Consider the following 15,601-nt stretch of genomic DNA (forward strand, 5'->3'; position numbering starts at 1 on the left):
GTCACTGTGCATGTCCACATGCATGCCTGACCTGTGACTAATCCCTACAGAGTTCTTCTATAGTAATGCTGACAGTCCACTCTGAAACTACATAATTTTTATTATGAATCCACAAGCAAACGTCTGTCTTAAGATCCTGCTAAGGATTTCTTCGTGTGAATACCAACCACCAAAATTAAATGACATTCACACTTCATGTTTGTTTTATGTCTTCTCTATAGCTCCTCCTGATATTTGACCCTGGGGATATTTGTAAACTATGGGCTCTACTTAAGCACTCTCTGCACTCTCTTTTTTTCTGGCCCCACCTACCTATCACTGTATGGATAAAAAGCTCAGCATGTTTGCTTTAACATAGTCTTCTTTCAGATTCCGTGTTAAAAGCAAGGAGGAGAACGAAGCGTTTTCATTTCTCGGTATGACCGCATGGAGGTGGCGCCATCTGAACTTGCCTTGGGCTATGAGGGAGGAGACGGTACAGCACGACTGTAAATGAAGAAAAATAGGGAAAACGAAGCAAAGCATCCTGTTTATTCTCGCTTGGAAAGCTCAGCAGGACAACCTGCGAAGCCACAGCCTTGTTTTTGGACGGAGTATGCATTTCGTTAGCAAAAAGGTGGTTTTTAAAAGCACCTTTTTGAAAAAATAATCACGAAGATGTGAAAAAAAAATTGTCATTTTAGGGGCCCTTCCTGGAATAGGCAGACCTCTTAATTTATTTTAACTACTGGAATGGGATTATTTCAAAGACACGGTCTCCGGGTACCTTGGCACAGAGACTACTCCAGGCGAAACTAGGCTCTTATGTCCTTTCCATGGGGAACAACAGCCTTGTGCCTCACTCTGGAGCCACTCTTGTCATGGTTCTCGAATAATTGTGCCTCTATAAACACCTTGGTGTTATTACAGATAGAGGGTTTACATGGAAATTTACAATGGGAATCTCATAAAAAAAATGCAAGCTTTGTTTGTAATGAGAATTCTCACTGAAAGTCCAGGTAGGACATTGGTTTTGCACTTAGACCCCATCCAGAAGGCAGCTGAGGCAGCACAATCCTGAAATACAGAAAAACCCTACAAAGGGGTGAAGCTATGGGTGAAGGAAAGAAAGGGACAATTTCATAGAGAACCTTGACTTCACAGGTTCACATTCTGTAGGAGAAAATGTCAATTGGCTGGTAGTAGGACTTAAAAATGCTGGTTTGTGTCCTTTCTAAGAAAGCAGATGCAAGTAGAAATATTTCTGTCAAGTGAGTTAAACCAGTGTCAGAAAGACAAATACCCAGAGATTTTTCTCATTGTGGCTTCTAGATTTTTGTCTAAATACATAAATTCGTGCATGTATATATGAAATGAAAGTAGAATAAAACGTGTTGAGGGGGATAAAGGGGACTCACAGAAAGAGTACAGGATAAAAGAATAGGTAGGGGCTCAGGGGTTACACTCAAGTCTCATACAAACTTCTGTGAACATGTCCTCATGCTCCTCTTTTCTCTCCATGATAAAGTGCTAGCTGTGGACTCTGTGAGACACAGAGTCCAAAGGAGTCTTGCATGGCAGTTTTGGCATAGCATGTGCACTGACCAAAGCTGAAGTTACTTGTCTTACTTTAGATCACAGTATATTCATGAAAGCTAATGCAAGGGCTTTGTGCCAGCGTTTGAACTAGACATTTGTAAGAGGTGACATCCTTTGGATGGCAGCATTAGCATACATGACAGACCTAAGGCACTCTATGGAGTATCCCTAATAGCATTAGGATGGACATTTTTATAACAAAAACTCTTGCTTCTTCACTGGTAGTGAACTCACCCTAACTCCACACCCAAGTCTTGCCCAGTAGCCTTTGGAAAGAGATTAAATTAGTGACTAACTGCATGTCCCTCAACTTTTCTGTGAACAATGTATTGGAAAGTGGAAAGTTTAACCAATCAACTAAAGACAAGTATGTCAACTACCTGAACTTCAATGATGCATCCTTGAGAGATTTAGTAAAACAAAATTGTTATTTAGGTCCCCTGTGACCAGGTTTTATTAGATTTTCAGTTTCTGGGTGAAATTTTGATAAATAAAGTCTCATATTGGATCATTTTGCTCTTGTTATACTATTGGACCAGAGTTTTCTGGCTGACTGTAGAATAAAGAGGTTATCATGATGGAGGAACTGCTAGGAACGTGCCCTAGGCCTTCGTGGGTGGATGTCAGAGCTGAAACCTGATGATTCAAAACAGCTTTTCCACTTCAATATTCTTCAAGTGGTAAAAAGGCTCTTTAAAATTTCATCAATAGATTAAACACTTATTTTCAATTTTCAGGTAAGTTACTAGACTTCATACTCAACAAATTTTGTTTTTAAGTGTAGACCTACTGTTGGCATTCACGTGATTTACTGTGTGGTCTTGGGCAACCAACTATATCTCCATTATTTTCATTGTCTTAATTCTGTATGAGATATAAATACTGAAAGTTAAAATGAATAGACTGTAATAATTCTCCTCTGGAGCAGGTAAATATTATCACAGTAGCCCACAAACTACCTTTCACTTTGTACATATGCATGCCATGACTACCAAAGTCTATTGTTACCATAGTAAATACAAGTTTAAGGGCCTGGAGAGATAGCTCACTGGTTAAGAGCACTGGATGCTCTCACAGAGGACCCAGATTTGATTCCCAGCACCCATGTGGTGGCTCACAACTATCTGGTAACTCCAGGTCCAGGGGTTTCAATGCCCTTTTATGACCTCTGAAGGCATTGCATGTACAGGGTACACAGGCATTACGTGTAGGCAAAACACCCATACATGTAAAAAAAATTAAAAAATAATAAATACAGCTTGAGATCCTTAGAACTGGGAAAACACTAGAATTCGGAGAAAGTGGTGGTTGCCAAATTCTTCATCTGTTAGCCAAATCCTTAATCCAGGAAAATTCTCCTTTGACGTACATGTCTTTCAGGTGTGAGCTGAGTTGATATGAGGAGTCCATAAAATATCCTTCCCATGAATTCATCCTAACAGTTCCACCTGCTCCAACCCAGGTATTCCCACAACATCTCCACCTTCTAGGAAGAGTGGTTCCATCTCATCAATCTATTCTTTCCTTGATTGAAAGAAAATTTCTATCAACCTAGGAAACGCATGCTGAGGGATAAGTTACTTAGCCAACGGACTCAAGCACAGACATTGGAACTGGAGCATTCAGGCACACTCCAAGCTGCGTTCCTGTCTGTGACTTCCCTAGCTTGCTTCATCATCCTAAGAAAACACAGGAAAAAAAATGCACACTCTTCAGCAGTTCGCTGGAATGGACAGAGACTGATCATTTAGTAAGCATAGCGACTGATTCCTTCACCTCCAGATAAGATCCTGTATCTTATGGCAGGAAAGAACCATGTCTGCTCTTGTCTTTGACACCAGCTTGTTGTTCGCACACCCACACACATTATGGGAGGACTCTGCTATTCTCACAGTTCTGATTTGCATAGGAATTCCAATTCTCCCTACAATCTCCCCTGATATGTTTGAGACAAATAAAATTAAATCACTCCTTCTCAAACCTGAAAAACAGGAGAGGGGCTTCCACAAAATGTCTGTGACTTTCTTATGTACAATGCCAAAAAAAAAAAAAAAAAAGAAGGACTCTTGCGAGGTTAGTGGTAGGAGGCCTTCCAACGTGGATCACACTAACCAAAGACTTCAGCATTGTTAATGCCTACCACATGCCCAGTGCCTAACCAACTAGAAATGAGTCAGACAGAGTAAACAATAGGACAAAACTTGTCCGGGGCTCTCATTTTTCACTAGGACTATTACCCAGGAGAATATGTGAGTTGGCTCCTGAGGGTCAAAAGCCAGTAGTTAGCAGTTACAGACGGCAACAGAAGGGATAGTATAAATCAAAAGCAAAGCAAAACAGACCGGCCTTTAATCTCCTTGGCCCAGCTCCATCCTGCTTTTACGTTTTCTTTCTTAATTTGTGTTTTCTGTTTTCAAGAAATTTCCAGACAGGATGATGTCATAACTACATCTTTTAAAAGTACTTTTATAAGTGCTTATAAAATAATTATTGCTTATTGTAAGAAAACCAATAAAACATAATTTTAAAGAAGAAAACAGAGCATTTAACAACATTTTGACACAAATAATGTACACATTTTTAAGAGAGGAAGAGCTTATTTATTTGGTTTTCTTGTGTGTATATGCATGTGTGTACTCGCATGCATGCGTGTGTGCCTGTGGTGTGTGTGTGTGTGTGTGTGTGTGTGTGTGTGTGTGTGTGTGTGTGTGTGTGTTTTCATTCCTGCCTTTGTCTATGGAGGAAAGAAGTAGATGGTTTCCTCTATCATTCTTCTCATGCTCTATCTTAGCTTTTCAAGACATTGTCTCTCACTAAACCTGGAAGTGACGATTTTGATTAGGCTAGCTAGTCACTGAAGCCCCAGGATCTGCCCATTCCTGGTACCTGTCCATTGCTGGGATTATAGGCACATGCCACTGTGTCTGGCCTTTCACACAGATGCCAGAGATCTGAACTCACATCCTTCTATTAAGCACTTTACCTGCTGAGCCACTATCCATCCCCATATACACTTTAAATCGTGGAGTCACGACGTTTCTAATGTTGATGCAGAGGTCACAAAGGGAGGGCAAAAACAACTCTGGATTGGAAATCAGGTTTGTCATCTAGGCATCATCCATGATCTCTAAACAAGTGACAACCCAAGCCAATCCCACTGTCTCACGGCCAGTTATTTCTCTTATGGGAAAAACGAAGCTTGAAGTTCAGTAAAGCTCCTTCCCAAACAAAAATCATTGGAGGTGGGTTATTTTTATTATTGTTACTACTGTTATTAAAATGATTAACACATGTTTGTATGAGGCAAGGACGGAGACATGAACAACTTTCATAAATGTGGGAACATCGTGGAGTCTTTAACATCTAGGCTCTGTACACTCACTAAAAAACAAGACTTAAGAGCATCAGAGAGGTTGGCTGGGAGATCTGGAGCCAGTAAAGACTGATCATGACTCCAGATTTGTAGCTGACTTTTCCCTCCTCCCCAGCATGAATTCTTCTCCTATGCAGATTGGAAACCATTCTCATAGGTGAAGGGAGAGGGTTTCCCCTTCCCCCATAGCTCTGCCTGTAGATTCAAGCAAGTGTTCCAGCAACCCAGGGGGAAAAATAAAACTTTATAAAACTACCAACTCAAAAGACAATAAGAGGCAAATGAAGTCATTTCTTAGCCTTTCAGCTAAGAACAAATGGAGGTGACAATGGACGAACCGCCACTTGGAAGAGGACTAGTGCCCCATTTGCCTGGAAAAGGGACAGTCATGAATAATCATATATCCAAAACTATCTTTTATTTCTGTTTGTTTACCTCATCTTACACTGATGAGTCACCCACTTAGAAACTAAATGACTGAAAATTCCATCTCTCTTATTTTGGGAAAAGAATCCAAACCCTGCAGCCATGAGGGCCACGCTTGCTGGAGGTGCAGGTGGTATTTTGGGAAAACAAGTGTAGGTGGAAGCCTTAGGGTACTTGCCTACCCCATCTGCAAGCTTCAGCATGGTGATGTGCATGAGGTCCAGTGGATAACTGGAAATCCCCATATGCCTAACACTCAGAAATATTCTCCCGGCATGCTGGGTAAGAGTGAAGTCATATTTAAGAAATATCTTACTAAGAGAGTCTGTGCTATTCGTCTTATACAAAAACTCCACAAAAAAACCTTAGATGTAATTTCAAATAATAGCCAGTTTCCTGTAGTACCATCATATGCAGGTGTACACATGCACACACAATACTAGTACACATATGTGTGCATACTTATTCTTCCACCCTGTCTCAAACACAAAGGACCAAATTAAAATGACCTGGGTGTGGCCTCCCAGGTGTTCTGGTTGCACATCAAAGTTGATATCTGTTATCTGCCCTCTTTGCCCTTTTCCAGAATTTCCCTAGAATTTTGGGTTTACGGGGGACTTTGTCTTTCTTTCCCTTTGCATCAGAATGATGTTGTGAATGATCTGTGTCTGCTGCCATCTCAGGGTTATCCAAGTCAAGATGAAGGGCTAAGATTATCACAGAACATTCCAGAAAAGTAGAAATCATGCTATAAAAGTTAGAAAACATTTAGCTTTCAAAATAATATTTCAGCACACTTTTGTATCCCCTGGCCTCCTCAACTTTTGAATTTATTTGATGTGTTTTTTAAAGGGTATGTAAAAAGTAATATTTAATTTTACTCCATGACTGTACTGTCAAGAGAAAACCATGGCTATAAATTCTCATTATCTGAAATTTCTAAAACTTAATTTCTAAGAATGGAATACAACTACTATGCATGCTTCAATTACTTAAATAATTGTGTTGGAAGTCTGTTTTATTTGGCTTCAAAAGAGTGTGCTTTTTTTTAAGCATATGAAATGCCTACTTTCAATGAGTCCATGGACACAATGGCTGTTATGTCCAGAAGACATCTTTTTTTCTATATATTTCCCCACTCTGTGACTCTTACACTCTTTTGGCCTTTTCTTCCTGGATATTTCCTGAGCCCTGGAGGAGGTGATACACCTGGCCAATTTAACCATTACCAGAGGCTGTGGCTTTATCTTCTTCAGTGGAATGACCACTGGCTGATCATTTTCCACTACTCATGTAAGTCACCACGCATCATGCTAGGAGGAGAAACACTAGTTCAAATCAATGGATCGCAGACAAAAAGAAGACACAAAAGTAGGAGAGGGACTCACTGGGAAGAGGCATTTTGGTGGGAGAGGGAGAAGTAAGAGACAGGTTCAATGGCTAGTTTTCATTATTAAATACAAAAAGTTGTTAGACAGTCCCTACCAGCTGCCTTGAGGTTCTGTATGGAGGGCCTGTCCTTCTTTCTGAGTCCTGACTCAAAATGACGAAACTTTTCCTTTTTCTCCTCTTCCATCCTTCACTTTCAGTGGCTGACCAGAACCTAAGTATATATCTTGGCTGTACCCTGGTTTCCTGACTCTTTCTCTGAAGTCCCCCTCCCCTATCTGCCATGCGGCTGAATGTCAGCTGGCTGGCGGACTGCTATGCCAAAGTCAAAAGCCATAGCTCTCCCTGCAACTTGCTCTCGCTCCCTCTTGCTTTCTCTCCCTCTCCTCCTCTCTTCTACTCTCACCCCTACTTATGCATTTATAATAAACATCTCTCTCACTCCCTCACCAAGTTATTTTAATGCCTTGTTTCTATCCTATCAAATTTGTAAATTTCCTATTCATTCTCGCCCTACAGGTACTTGTATTTCTTAGTTTCTATGTAGTCACACAATTTTTTAATCTAGAATTTCCTAACAGTATGTAATGAAATCTGATTATATAGGTCTTCCACTTTTCACCTTCCTGTCCTAACTTTATGTCATTTAAAAAAAGGAAAACTTAAAAAAAAAATAACACACTAGCTCCCACCACTTTACTGGAGAGTCACCGGCCAGCCATTCATGACTGCTCCAGAAGGGAGAATCATTCTTCTTTGAGGGCACAGGCTGGCTTCCCATGCTCCAGTGGATGGTCCTATGTCTCTACATTTCTTTTTATACAAGTAAAAGCTGTTAAAGATAAGTTTTACTGACTCCCATTCTTAAACAAATGGTATCGTGTCAAATATTCTGTTTGGAAGCATCTCTGGCTCTTATTGGCCAGTACTTCCTTGCTTTCCTACCATACAAAGACAAAGGGTGTGTCTTCATTTTCTTTTATAGCTCCAAAAGATTGTACTTGTACCATGACCATGCATTCATTCAGCCCATACCTAATAGATGTTTGTTTTTGTTTCTGTTTATTTTGTAATGAAGATATTTGTATGTTCAGGTAAATATATGACCACAGATTTGGAGATATCCCGTGGAGACTGGTGGGCTCAGCGGTGGATACACAATCAAAGAATGTGATTTCTTCTCTCCCAGAATCTATCAATAGCCAAGTAGTGCAGCAGTGAAGGGTGGGGCTTCATGAGCCTCCTCACCATGATCTATGACTTGTCTGCAGGACCCGTCTTATGCAGATCTGATACAGGCAAGCATGATTGTTGTGAATTATGATCACAATGGTTTCAACAAGTCTACAGGGTGACATTTCCCAGCCTGTTGCCCTGTCTTCTGGCTGGCACACTTTTCAAAAAGTGATTTCTGAGGGCAAGTCACTTATTGAACATTAAGCTTGCCATTAAGGTAGACTATCAGAGCAAAGAGTCCTCACAAAATGCCCCTTTCTCTTCACCTCAGTGCTGGGGTGATAGGCATGCACTGCCACACCCAGTAAATTCTAGGGATTGCTCTCAGGTTCTTGTACTGTACAGTAAGTCTTTTATCAACTGAGCCATCTCCCTACCCAGTTGCAATGTTCTTTTTTTGTTTGTTTTGTTTTGTTTGGGGTTTGTTTTGTTTTGTTGCTTTTTCAAGACAGGTTTCTCTGTGTAGTTTTGGTGCCTGTCCTGGATCTCGCTCTGTAGACTAGAGCTGGCCTCAAACTCACAGAGATCCACCTGGCTCTGCCTCCTGAGTGCTGGGATTAAAGGTGTGTGCCACCACCGCCAGGCAGTTACAATATTTTTAACCCTTGGTGAACATAGTTTTTCCAACATTTTTCTAGGATTTCAAGATGACTCTATTTTTTAGGGGAACATGTGAAAGGGAAAAAGTTCCAAAGACTTGACACACACCAGAAATCCATATCACCCACTAGTGAAGCAGTTGCTAAGACACTGTTAACTGGCTTTTCTAAAAGGGAACACAGATGCTCCTCTCCACCATCCCATCAAAGAACACCAGTTCATCTCGGGAAAGTCAATCTTTAATACAAAGCTCCAAAAAATAACAGCAAACATCAGTACCTGCCACTAAAAATCTTAAAGTTAGGTTCTAGATATTTTTAGAACCTAACTAATGTGACCAAATGGCAATCTGTGACAAATTTTGTGGTCACCGTATTGTCAAGAAACAGTTGTTGACATATGCAGTGTTGGGCTGGATCCTTGGGAAAGGAAATAATTGTTATGTCTGAGTGGGCATAGATTTAATTTCCACATCGACCCACTAGGTTTCAGCAAATTTGCTCCAGATTTCATCTCCAGATTCAGACAATTTCATCCTGGGGAGGGGTGTGTGGATCAAGTATAGCAGAGTGAATGGATGGAATTATACCTCTCTATCAATGGCTTTGGATTATGAGCTGAAATGCATGCCTGAATAACTCTAACTTGATTCATCTGTGCATAGGCAGAGTGGTTAAAACCTCTGCACAGAAGTTTTCTCACACTATTTCAAATTCTCATTTAATTTTACCATAGTTTATACTGACATGATAACGGGGGTATTCACACATAAGTCAGTCTGATACATCTATTGATTTTATTATATCTAGGTGATATCTAATCACTAAATTAAAAAAAATCCACTGAGCTGATATTTTGTCTCATCATCTGGTTCTCTTTCATGTCTTTATTCTCTGTACTTTTTTTTAAAAAGGTACAGTTGATAGTAGATACTTATTTTGGTTACCTTATAACTCCTAATATTTAGCTGTATGGAAACTTAAAAGTCATGGGAAAAATGCAGATCTAGTGATTCCAAATGACTGGTTTCCAGTTAAAGGACTCTCTTAGTCTATCCAACACCTATGACTCAAAGACACTATGGCAAATTCTAGTGTAAGGTCGGAGCATTTGCATTTTAACCAAGCAAGAAAATTATTTTCTTGAGGGATATTTTTCTAAATAAAGAGTGCATTCATTTTCATAGAACAAATAGCTGCCTCCAAAGCCCCCTACTGAGATAAATAATATAGAGTTCCTTCTTGGCACAGCCACCTGTAGAGTGTTCTTGGACAGAGACAAATTGAGCCCCTAACAGAATCCCCTACATCTAGAAAGCACACAAACACACAAGGCTGCTTTCCATTCTGTTATTTTTCATTGATGGCTGTCATACGTGAACTCCCAATGCAGGGCTGCCATTATCTCTAAGCCTGCTTACTGGTTCTGCATAAAGGGCCATCAGACACTGTGATCTGACTTTCCAAAATTTAAAAAAAAAATACTGTACTTCTTCCACCATCTACTCATTCAAGCACAATGCCGTTTAATGGCAAAGCTTGGTAGATTACAGAGAACCAGGTAGGCTTTTCAAGCAGGAATCTAGGGCTACATTGATGGAAACTTTGAAAATTCCATATGGTTTGCTCAGGCAGAACCAATGATTTCAAAATGAACAGTGACAGATCAATTTTTAATGGTTACTCTATTATTTTTCTCTATTATGAATACTACTTTTTACCGGACCATGAAAATTATGTTGACATTTGAAAAGCATGTGATTAATTGTAACAGAACAAACATTCTGAGTGGAGCCTGTACCCAGGAAGGTGATACCAAGCAGAAGCCCCGGTTTGTGACATTGTTGGCACGCTGCAGCACTTCTATTTTATTTTTTTAATCTACTAAATGTTAAAGATCTTAGGTGTGCCAGTGATGAATTGATAAACATCAGAGGCAGAAATGGCTATGGAGATGCTGTTCTGAAAACAGAGCTTCATTCAACTAAAACCCAATTCTGTTTCAGAAATGAAACTGAGCAGTCAGCATGTTCAGTACAGTGAGCCAGGCCAGAACAACCTATCCATGTTTACAGCTCACAACTTGTAGTATTCTCTCAGTGTTGCTGATAGATTGGTCTTTTAGCCTTACAACACAGTCACCATTTGGGAAATTGTGGTTTTAATTCTGCAGCACAGCCATCCTGTTTAACTGAGATTCTTGAATTGTGATGCTGAACTACAATTATAAACAAATAGGTGACTTTATAATGGTCAGTTGTCCAGATGTGAGTTGAGGGTTGTTGTGGAGTCGTCGAGTCTTTGTGGAGTCTAAGAGACCTCTGATTCTGGACAGCTGGTCTACCTGCCCTGGTTTCTTTGCACTAGCAAAATGAGTCAATGTGCTCTTGCGATCAGCTATACCCTCGTGAAGTTGAGACTTTTCTTCCACCAGATAGGTTTTTCAATTGAACTCAGATTGTCAGGCTGAGTGGCAAGCACCTTTACCCATCTTGAGCCATCTTTCCAGGCAGTTCCCCCATTTTTCCTGGACTCAATGATGTGAGATGTGGCATGACCCAGAAAGCAGAGCCTATGGTACTTACCCATGCAGGAGTCAGGGTTAATATGATTTTAATAAGGATAAACTTACAGACACCATATTTGAACTACCTCTGTCAAATGATGTGGCATATTCCAGGACTATAAAAATATGCATTTTTCTTGGTGATTTAAAAAAAAAGAGGGAAGAATGAAATGCTTCATTTATACAAATATGTTTGGAACTGGAGACAGTCCTGTAAAGTGAAATAGAGCGACTGAAAAAAAAAAGTTAAGTATTGCATTTTCTCTCCTATATGAGAACTAGAAATGAAAACACAAGGACACAAAAGCAAAAAGGTGATTACTAGGAAGCTGGATGGAAAAGCATAAATGGAGAGAGCAAGGGAGAGTAGTAATAAGGTCTCATAGAATATAGGATGAATATTATCAATGAACATTTCAATGGCACACCTCACACTGTGCCTCATACACTACACAGAAAATATTCCCTGTAGTCTGGTATTGACATTCACCTTTCTATGCTTTATCTCCTCCAAAGATCACCAAGTGGAACACAGAAATGTAAATCTGAGGTAAATGATTACATTAGGAAGTGAATGGCCGAGTTTCTGTGATCCTAAAAGAAAGAATTTCAAGGGGAAAAGTGAAAACATTATTTCTACATCTAATTGAATCATCGTAGTTTATGACCATGAATTAATCCTACTTTTGTCTCCTGCTTTGGTCCTTAAATGTTTAATTGTTCCATAATTTGGATTTACCTATATCTACTTATCAAAGCATGAACATAAAGTTAATGACTATGTATGGAAGGAAACAATAAATGAGATTTGGGGATTCAGGTTATTATGTTTTCTATAAATTGTTTAAGGACAGTACAAATATCTGTATCTCATGAAGGGTTTTTCTTTCTTTTAAAAAGAGATGGATTATTATTTATGTATATTATGCATGTCTGTGTAAGTATATACCATGTGTATGCCAGTTCCAATAGAGGCTAGAAGAGAACGCTGGATCCTCCAAGACTGGATTTACGAGGAGCTGAGCTACCTATTATGGATGCTGGTAATGAAATCGGGAACTCTGGAAGAGCAGTAAGCACTCAACTGCTAAGCCATCTCTCCAGCCCCAAGATCCCAGTTTTCTATCCCAGTTTTCTTTTTCCCTTTCTTTCTTTCTTCCTTTCTTCCTTTCTTTCTTTCTTTCTTTCTTTCTTTCTTTCTTTCTTTCTTTCTTTCTTTCTTTCTTTCTTTCTTTCTTTCTTTCTTTCTCTCTCTCTCTCTCTTATAGAAATCTCTGTCCTAAAAGACAGTATAGTACTGTCCCTGAATGGACATCATAACCACCATCTATATTATCAGATCTGATAAATCCTTTCTGGACATCTGAATGACCATGATTCTTGCACCTGTTTTCAGCCTCCATTTTCACCTCAATCTTGTAAGTTCTTAAACAAAAATTACAAGTAAGTTTATTCTATTTTTCTAAGAATTTATGGATGGTTATACTGGGGGATATTTTAGATTGTTATGGTTTACCATTTTGCCTGAACTGTGTGTGATCTTTACAGCTTAATATCCTTACCTATCACTTTTGTGATAAAGATCGCACACGACAGAAAACTTCCTGAGCCCACAAGGACTCCGGAGTCCCTAGTGCCATTTCATGACACATCCCATCGCAGGTCCAATCCTCTGACACAGTGAATTACAGGTCAGCTGCTTCCAGTGGCTTTATTTCTGCCTGCCTGGACTAAGTGAGACAAGGAGGGCACCAATGTATGTCCTCTGCTTTTTTCTGGTTTGAACATTCAGGATGTTGCATTTATCTCTTTTATAGACATTCAGCCTTCTATGTTCTGATTATTTTTTAACCCAATATTTTTCACACACCCTCTCTCCGGGTAAATGTGAGGGGCAGCCTGGAAAATCATCAGCACTGTGTATGCCAGAGTCTGCTTACACAGGATGCCAACAGATGGCAATATTTTATCATTATTACACAGTATGGAGACCCTTCATCTGTGGCTTCAGGGAGTATGAGGCGTCGGCTCTTTGGTGTGACACATGTCACCGAAGCTTCACCCCCCATTAACCGTGCTGTTGTTTGTGATTGTTAAGCTGCGTGTCTCGCCGTGTGTCACATTCTTGACTCGTACAAGGGCCCATTAGTAAGTACCATCTGAGTCCTGTGAGTCATAGAAGGTACCACGCTTGGAAAAATAAACACTGAACATTAGGCGGAGATTAGAGCCACTGGCTGGTTGGGGACTGGACGGCAGTCCATGGAAAAAGCCATTTCTGTGATTCATCAAGCCTTCCTCCATCGATGCACTGGAAGGAAGGGGGAATTACCACAGTGAAGTATTTCACACTCACACTCATAAGGTGAACCTTCATCCTGTCGATGGTGCACAGGGCTTGGTTCGTAGAAGAGTTGTAGCAAGGAACAGATAGGAAGCTGATAGTCCAAGCTATCGAGAAAACTCGTAAACTCAAAATTATGATTTCCATAAAGATATTCTTGATTTTTTTCATCCATTTCCCAAAGACTTCTTCCTTACCCCTCTACCTGTCCCTTCTCCCTCCCCTTATTCCTTCTGAATTGTGAATCACTTTCTTCTCTTATTTCCTCTATCCGCCATGACTTCCATCCCTCTGCCTTCTCCCTATAGCTTTCCCATCTTCACCCTCTTTGGTTTTTCCACCTCATCCTCTGTCCAGACTCCTCTCCCCAGCTTGCCTTGCTGAACCCTGATCCAGGAAAGGCATTCTGAGCCTTCAGAGTTGGCACCGAGGGAACAGGATGATCTTGCCAATACCACCTACCCAAGGAACTGAATTTCCAAAGTGAATCCCCTCCAGCCACCATGGGCTGCAGCCACTGCCAACTTTATAATTGTAAGTCTTCTAATGGTTGAAACTGGCCTGAGACTAAAGAAATTCAGGCAGATCAACGCTCCAGGTTGGGGTTTGGGAACGTTTTAGGGTTTCTCTCTGTACACGCAACTTTGGAGGCTGTATTTCAATTCTTGATCCCCTCTAGCAATTTGGCTCATTTTCTGTTTATGTTTCTCTTTTATAAGTTTTTTTTTTTTTTTTTTTTTTTTAAGAAGAGAAATCTGGCTCTTTTTTCTTCTTCTTCCAGGAAGGAACGAGAAAGAAGACTCCAGGCAGAGCTGGGGGCCTAAAGGTGAAGCTTCCACCAACTGTCTGTACAGACCATTTACCCCACTCAAAAAGGGGTCATGACCAGGTAGTCAAACAACCAAGGTCAGAGGGGAGAAAACAGATGGAGACCAATGGCTTGCAGATCCCACACCTTCATTTAAAATCTGTTTCCAAACGTAGGTTTCTGTGAAAGGACATTTCCGAAGGGGCTTTAATAAACGCTGCACTTGGGTCCCGGGCCCCTGAAAAGTGTTTTGTGTAGGGCATTTGCCATTCAACAAGGTTTTGTTGAATGTCCCTCTTGTTGTTGTTACAATAATCCATGCTGATTATAAACCATGCTCCATAAAATGCCACCAAACACATCCACCAGGCAGCACCACGGGGCAGACTCGAGCAGGAGCGCCTCGGGCCATAAAACCCCGACCGCCAGGAACACGGCTGCCATTTATTTCCCTGCCTTGGTGCTTTCTCTCTGTCTCTCTCTAGGCAGATTTTCCTTGTGTTGAAAGGGAACCTCTGGTCAAAAGTCAGCAAGCAAAGTTGTAGAAAGCTTTGATAGTCAGTGAAGTGAATCATGGCTACACATGGCAGCCGCATGCACCAATGGAGCCTCTTGCTGGGCAGACCTCCCTCGAAGAAGAGCATCCCCTGGTCATCAGTCAAAGGGGCCCCCAACGAGTTATGTGCAGCCAATGGCTTCACCAGCTCTGCTGTGCCTGGGTCCCAATTGCCCTTTTTCCACAGGTATTGCTAAAACAAATAGCAGACAGTATTTACTGGGTGTGATGCTTTCAATCACATTAATCTAGCCAGTAAAAAAATTTATGGCTAATAAAAATTCCACCATGACATGGCCGATTGGAGGGGAGGCTGCAGGATGGAAATCCAAGCCACGCCTCTGCCTCTAGCTAGGCCTGTCACAAATGCTGGAAGGAAGTAGGGGAAAGACAGAAAAATCTCTGGGGTTGTTAAAGCTAATTCAAGGGTAGATGGCTAAAACTCTTAAATCGTTTAATAAGCCCAGACTATGCAGTGTGATTGACTGGACACCTACTCTGAAAAGCTATGTGGGGAAAGTACCAACATGGTCTTGCTTCAATAGAAGAAGCCCGCTGAGTTCTCCCTAGTCCTATGATTACATGGTTGTTTTCGTAAAACATTTCAAATCCAATCAGCTTACAAAGAAAGCTGACATACCGGGGTAGATGCATTCTCTCCTCATCTCTGTGGTTTGGTGCCAGCAGAGCCACAGCTTTGAAATATCTGTGCCCAGCCTGGTTGGC

This window comes from Peromyscus maniculatus, chromosome 8 (assembly GCF_049852395.1).
Source record: "Peromyscus maniculatus bairdii isolate BWxNUB_F1_BW_parent chromosome 8, HU_Pman_BW_mat_3.1, whole genome shotgun sequence".
In the NCBI taxonomy this organism is placed as follows: domain Eukaryota; kingdom Metazoa; phylum Chordata; class Mammalia; order Rodentia; family Cricetidae; genus Peromyscus; species Peromyscus maniculatus.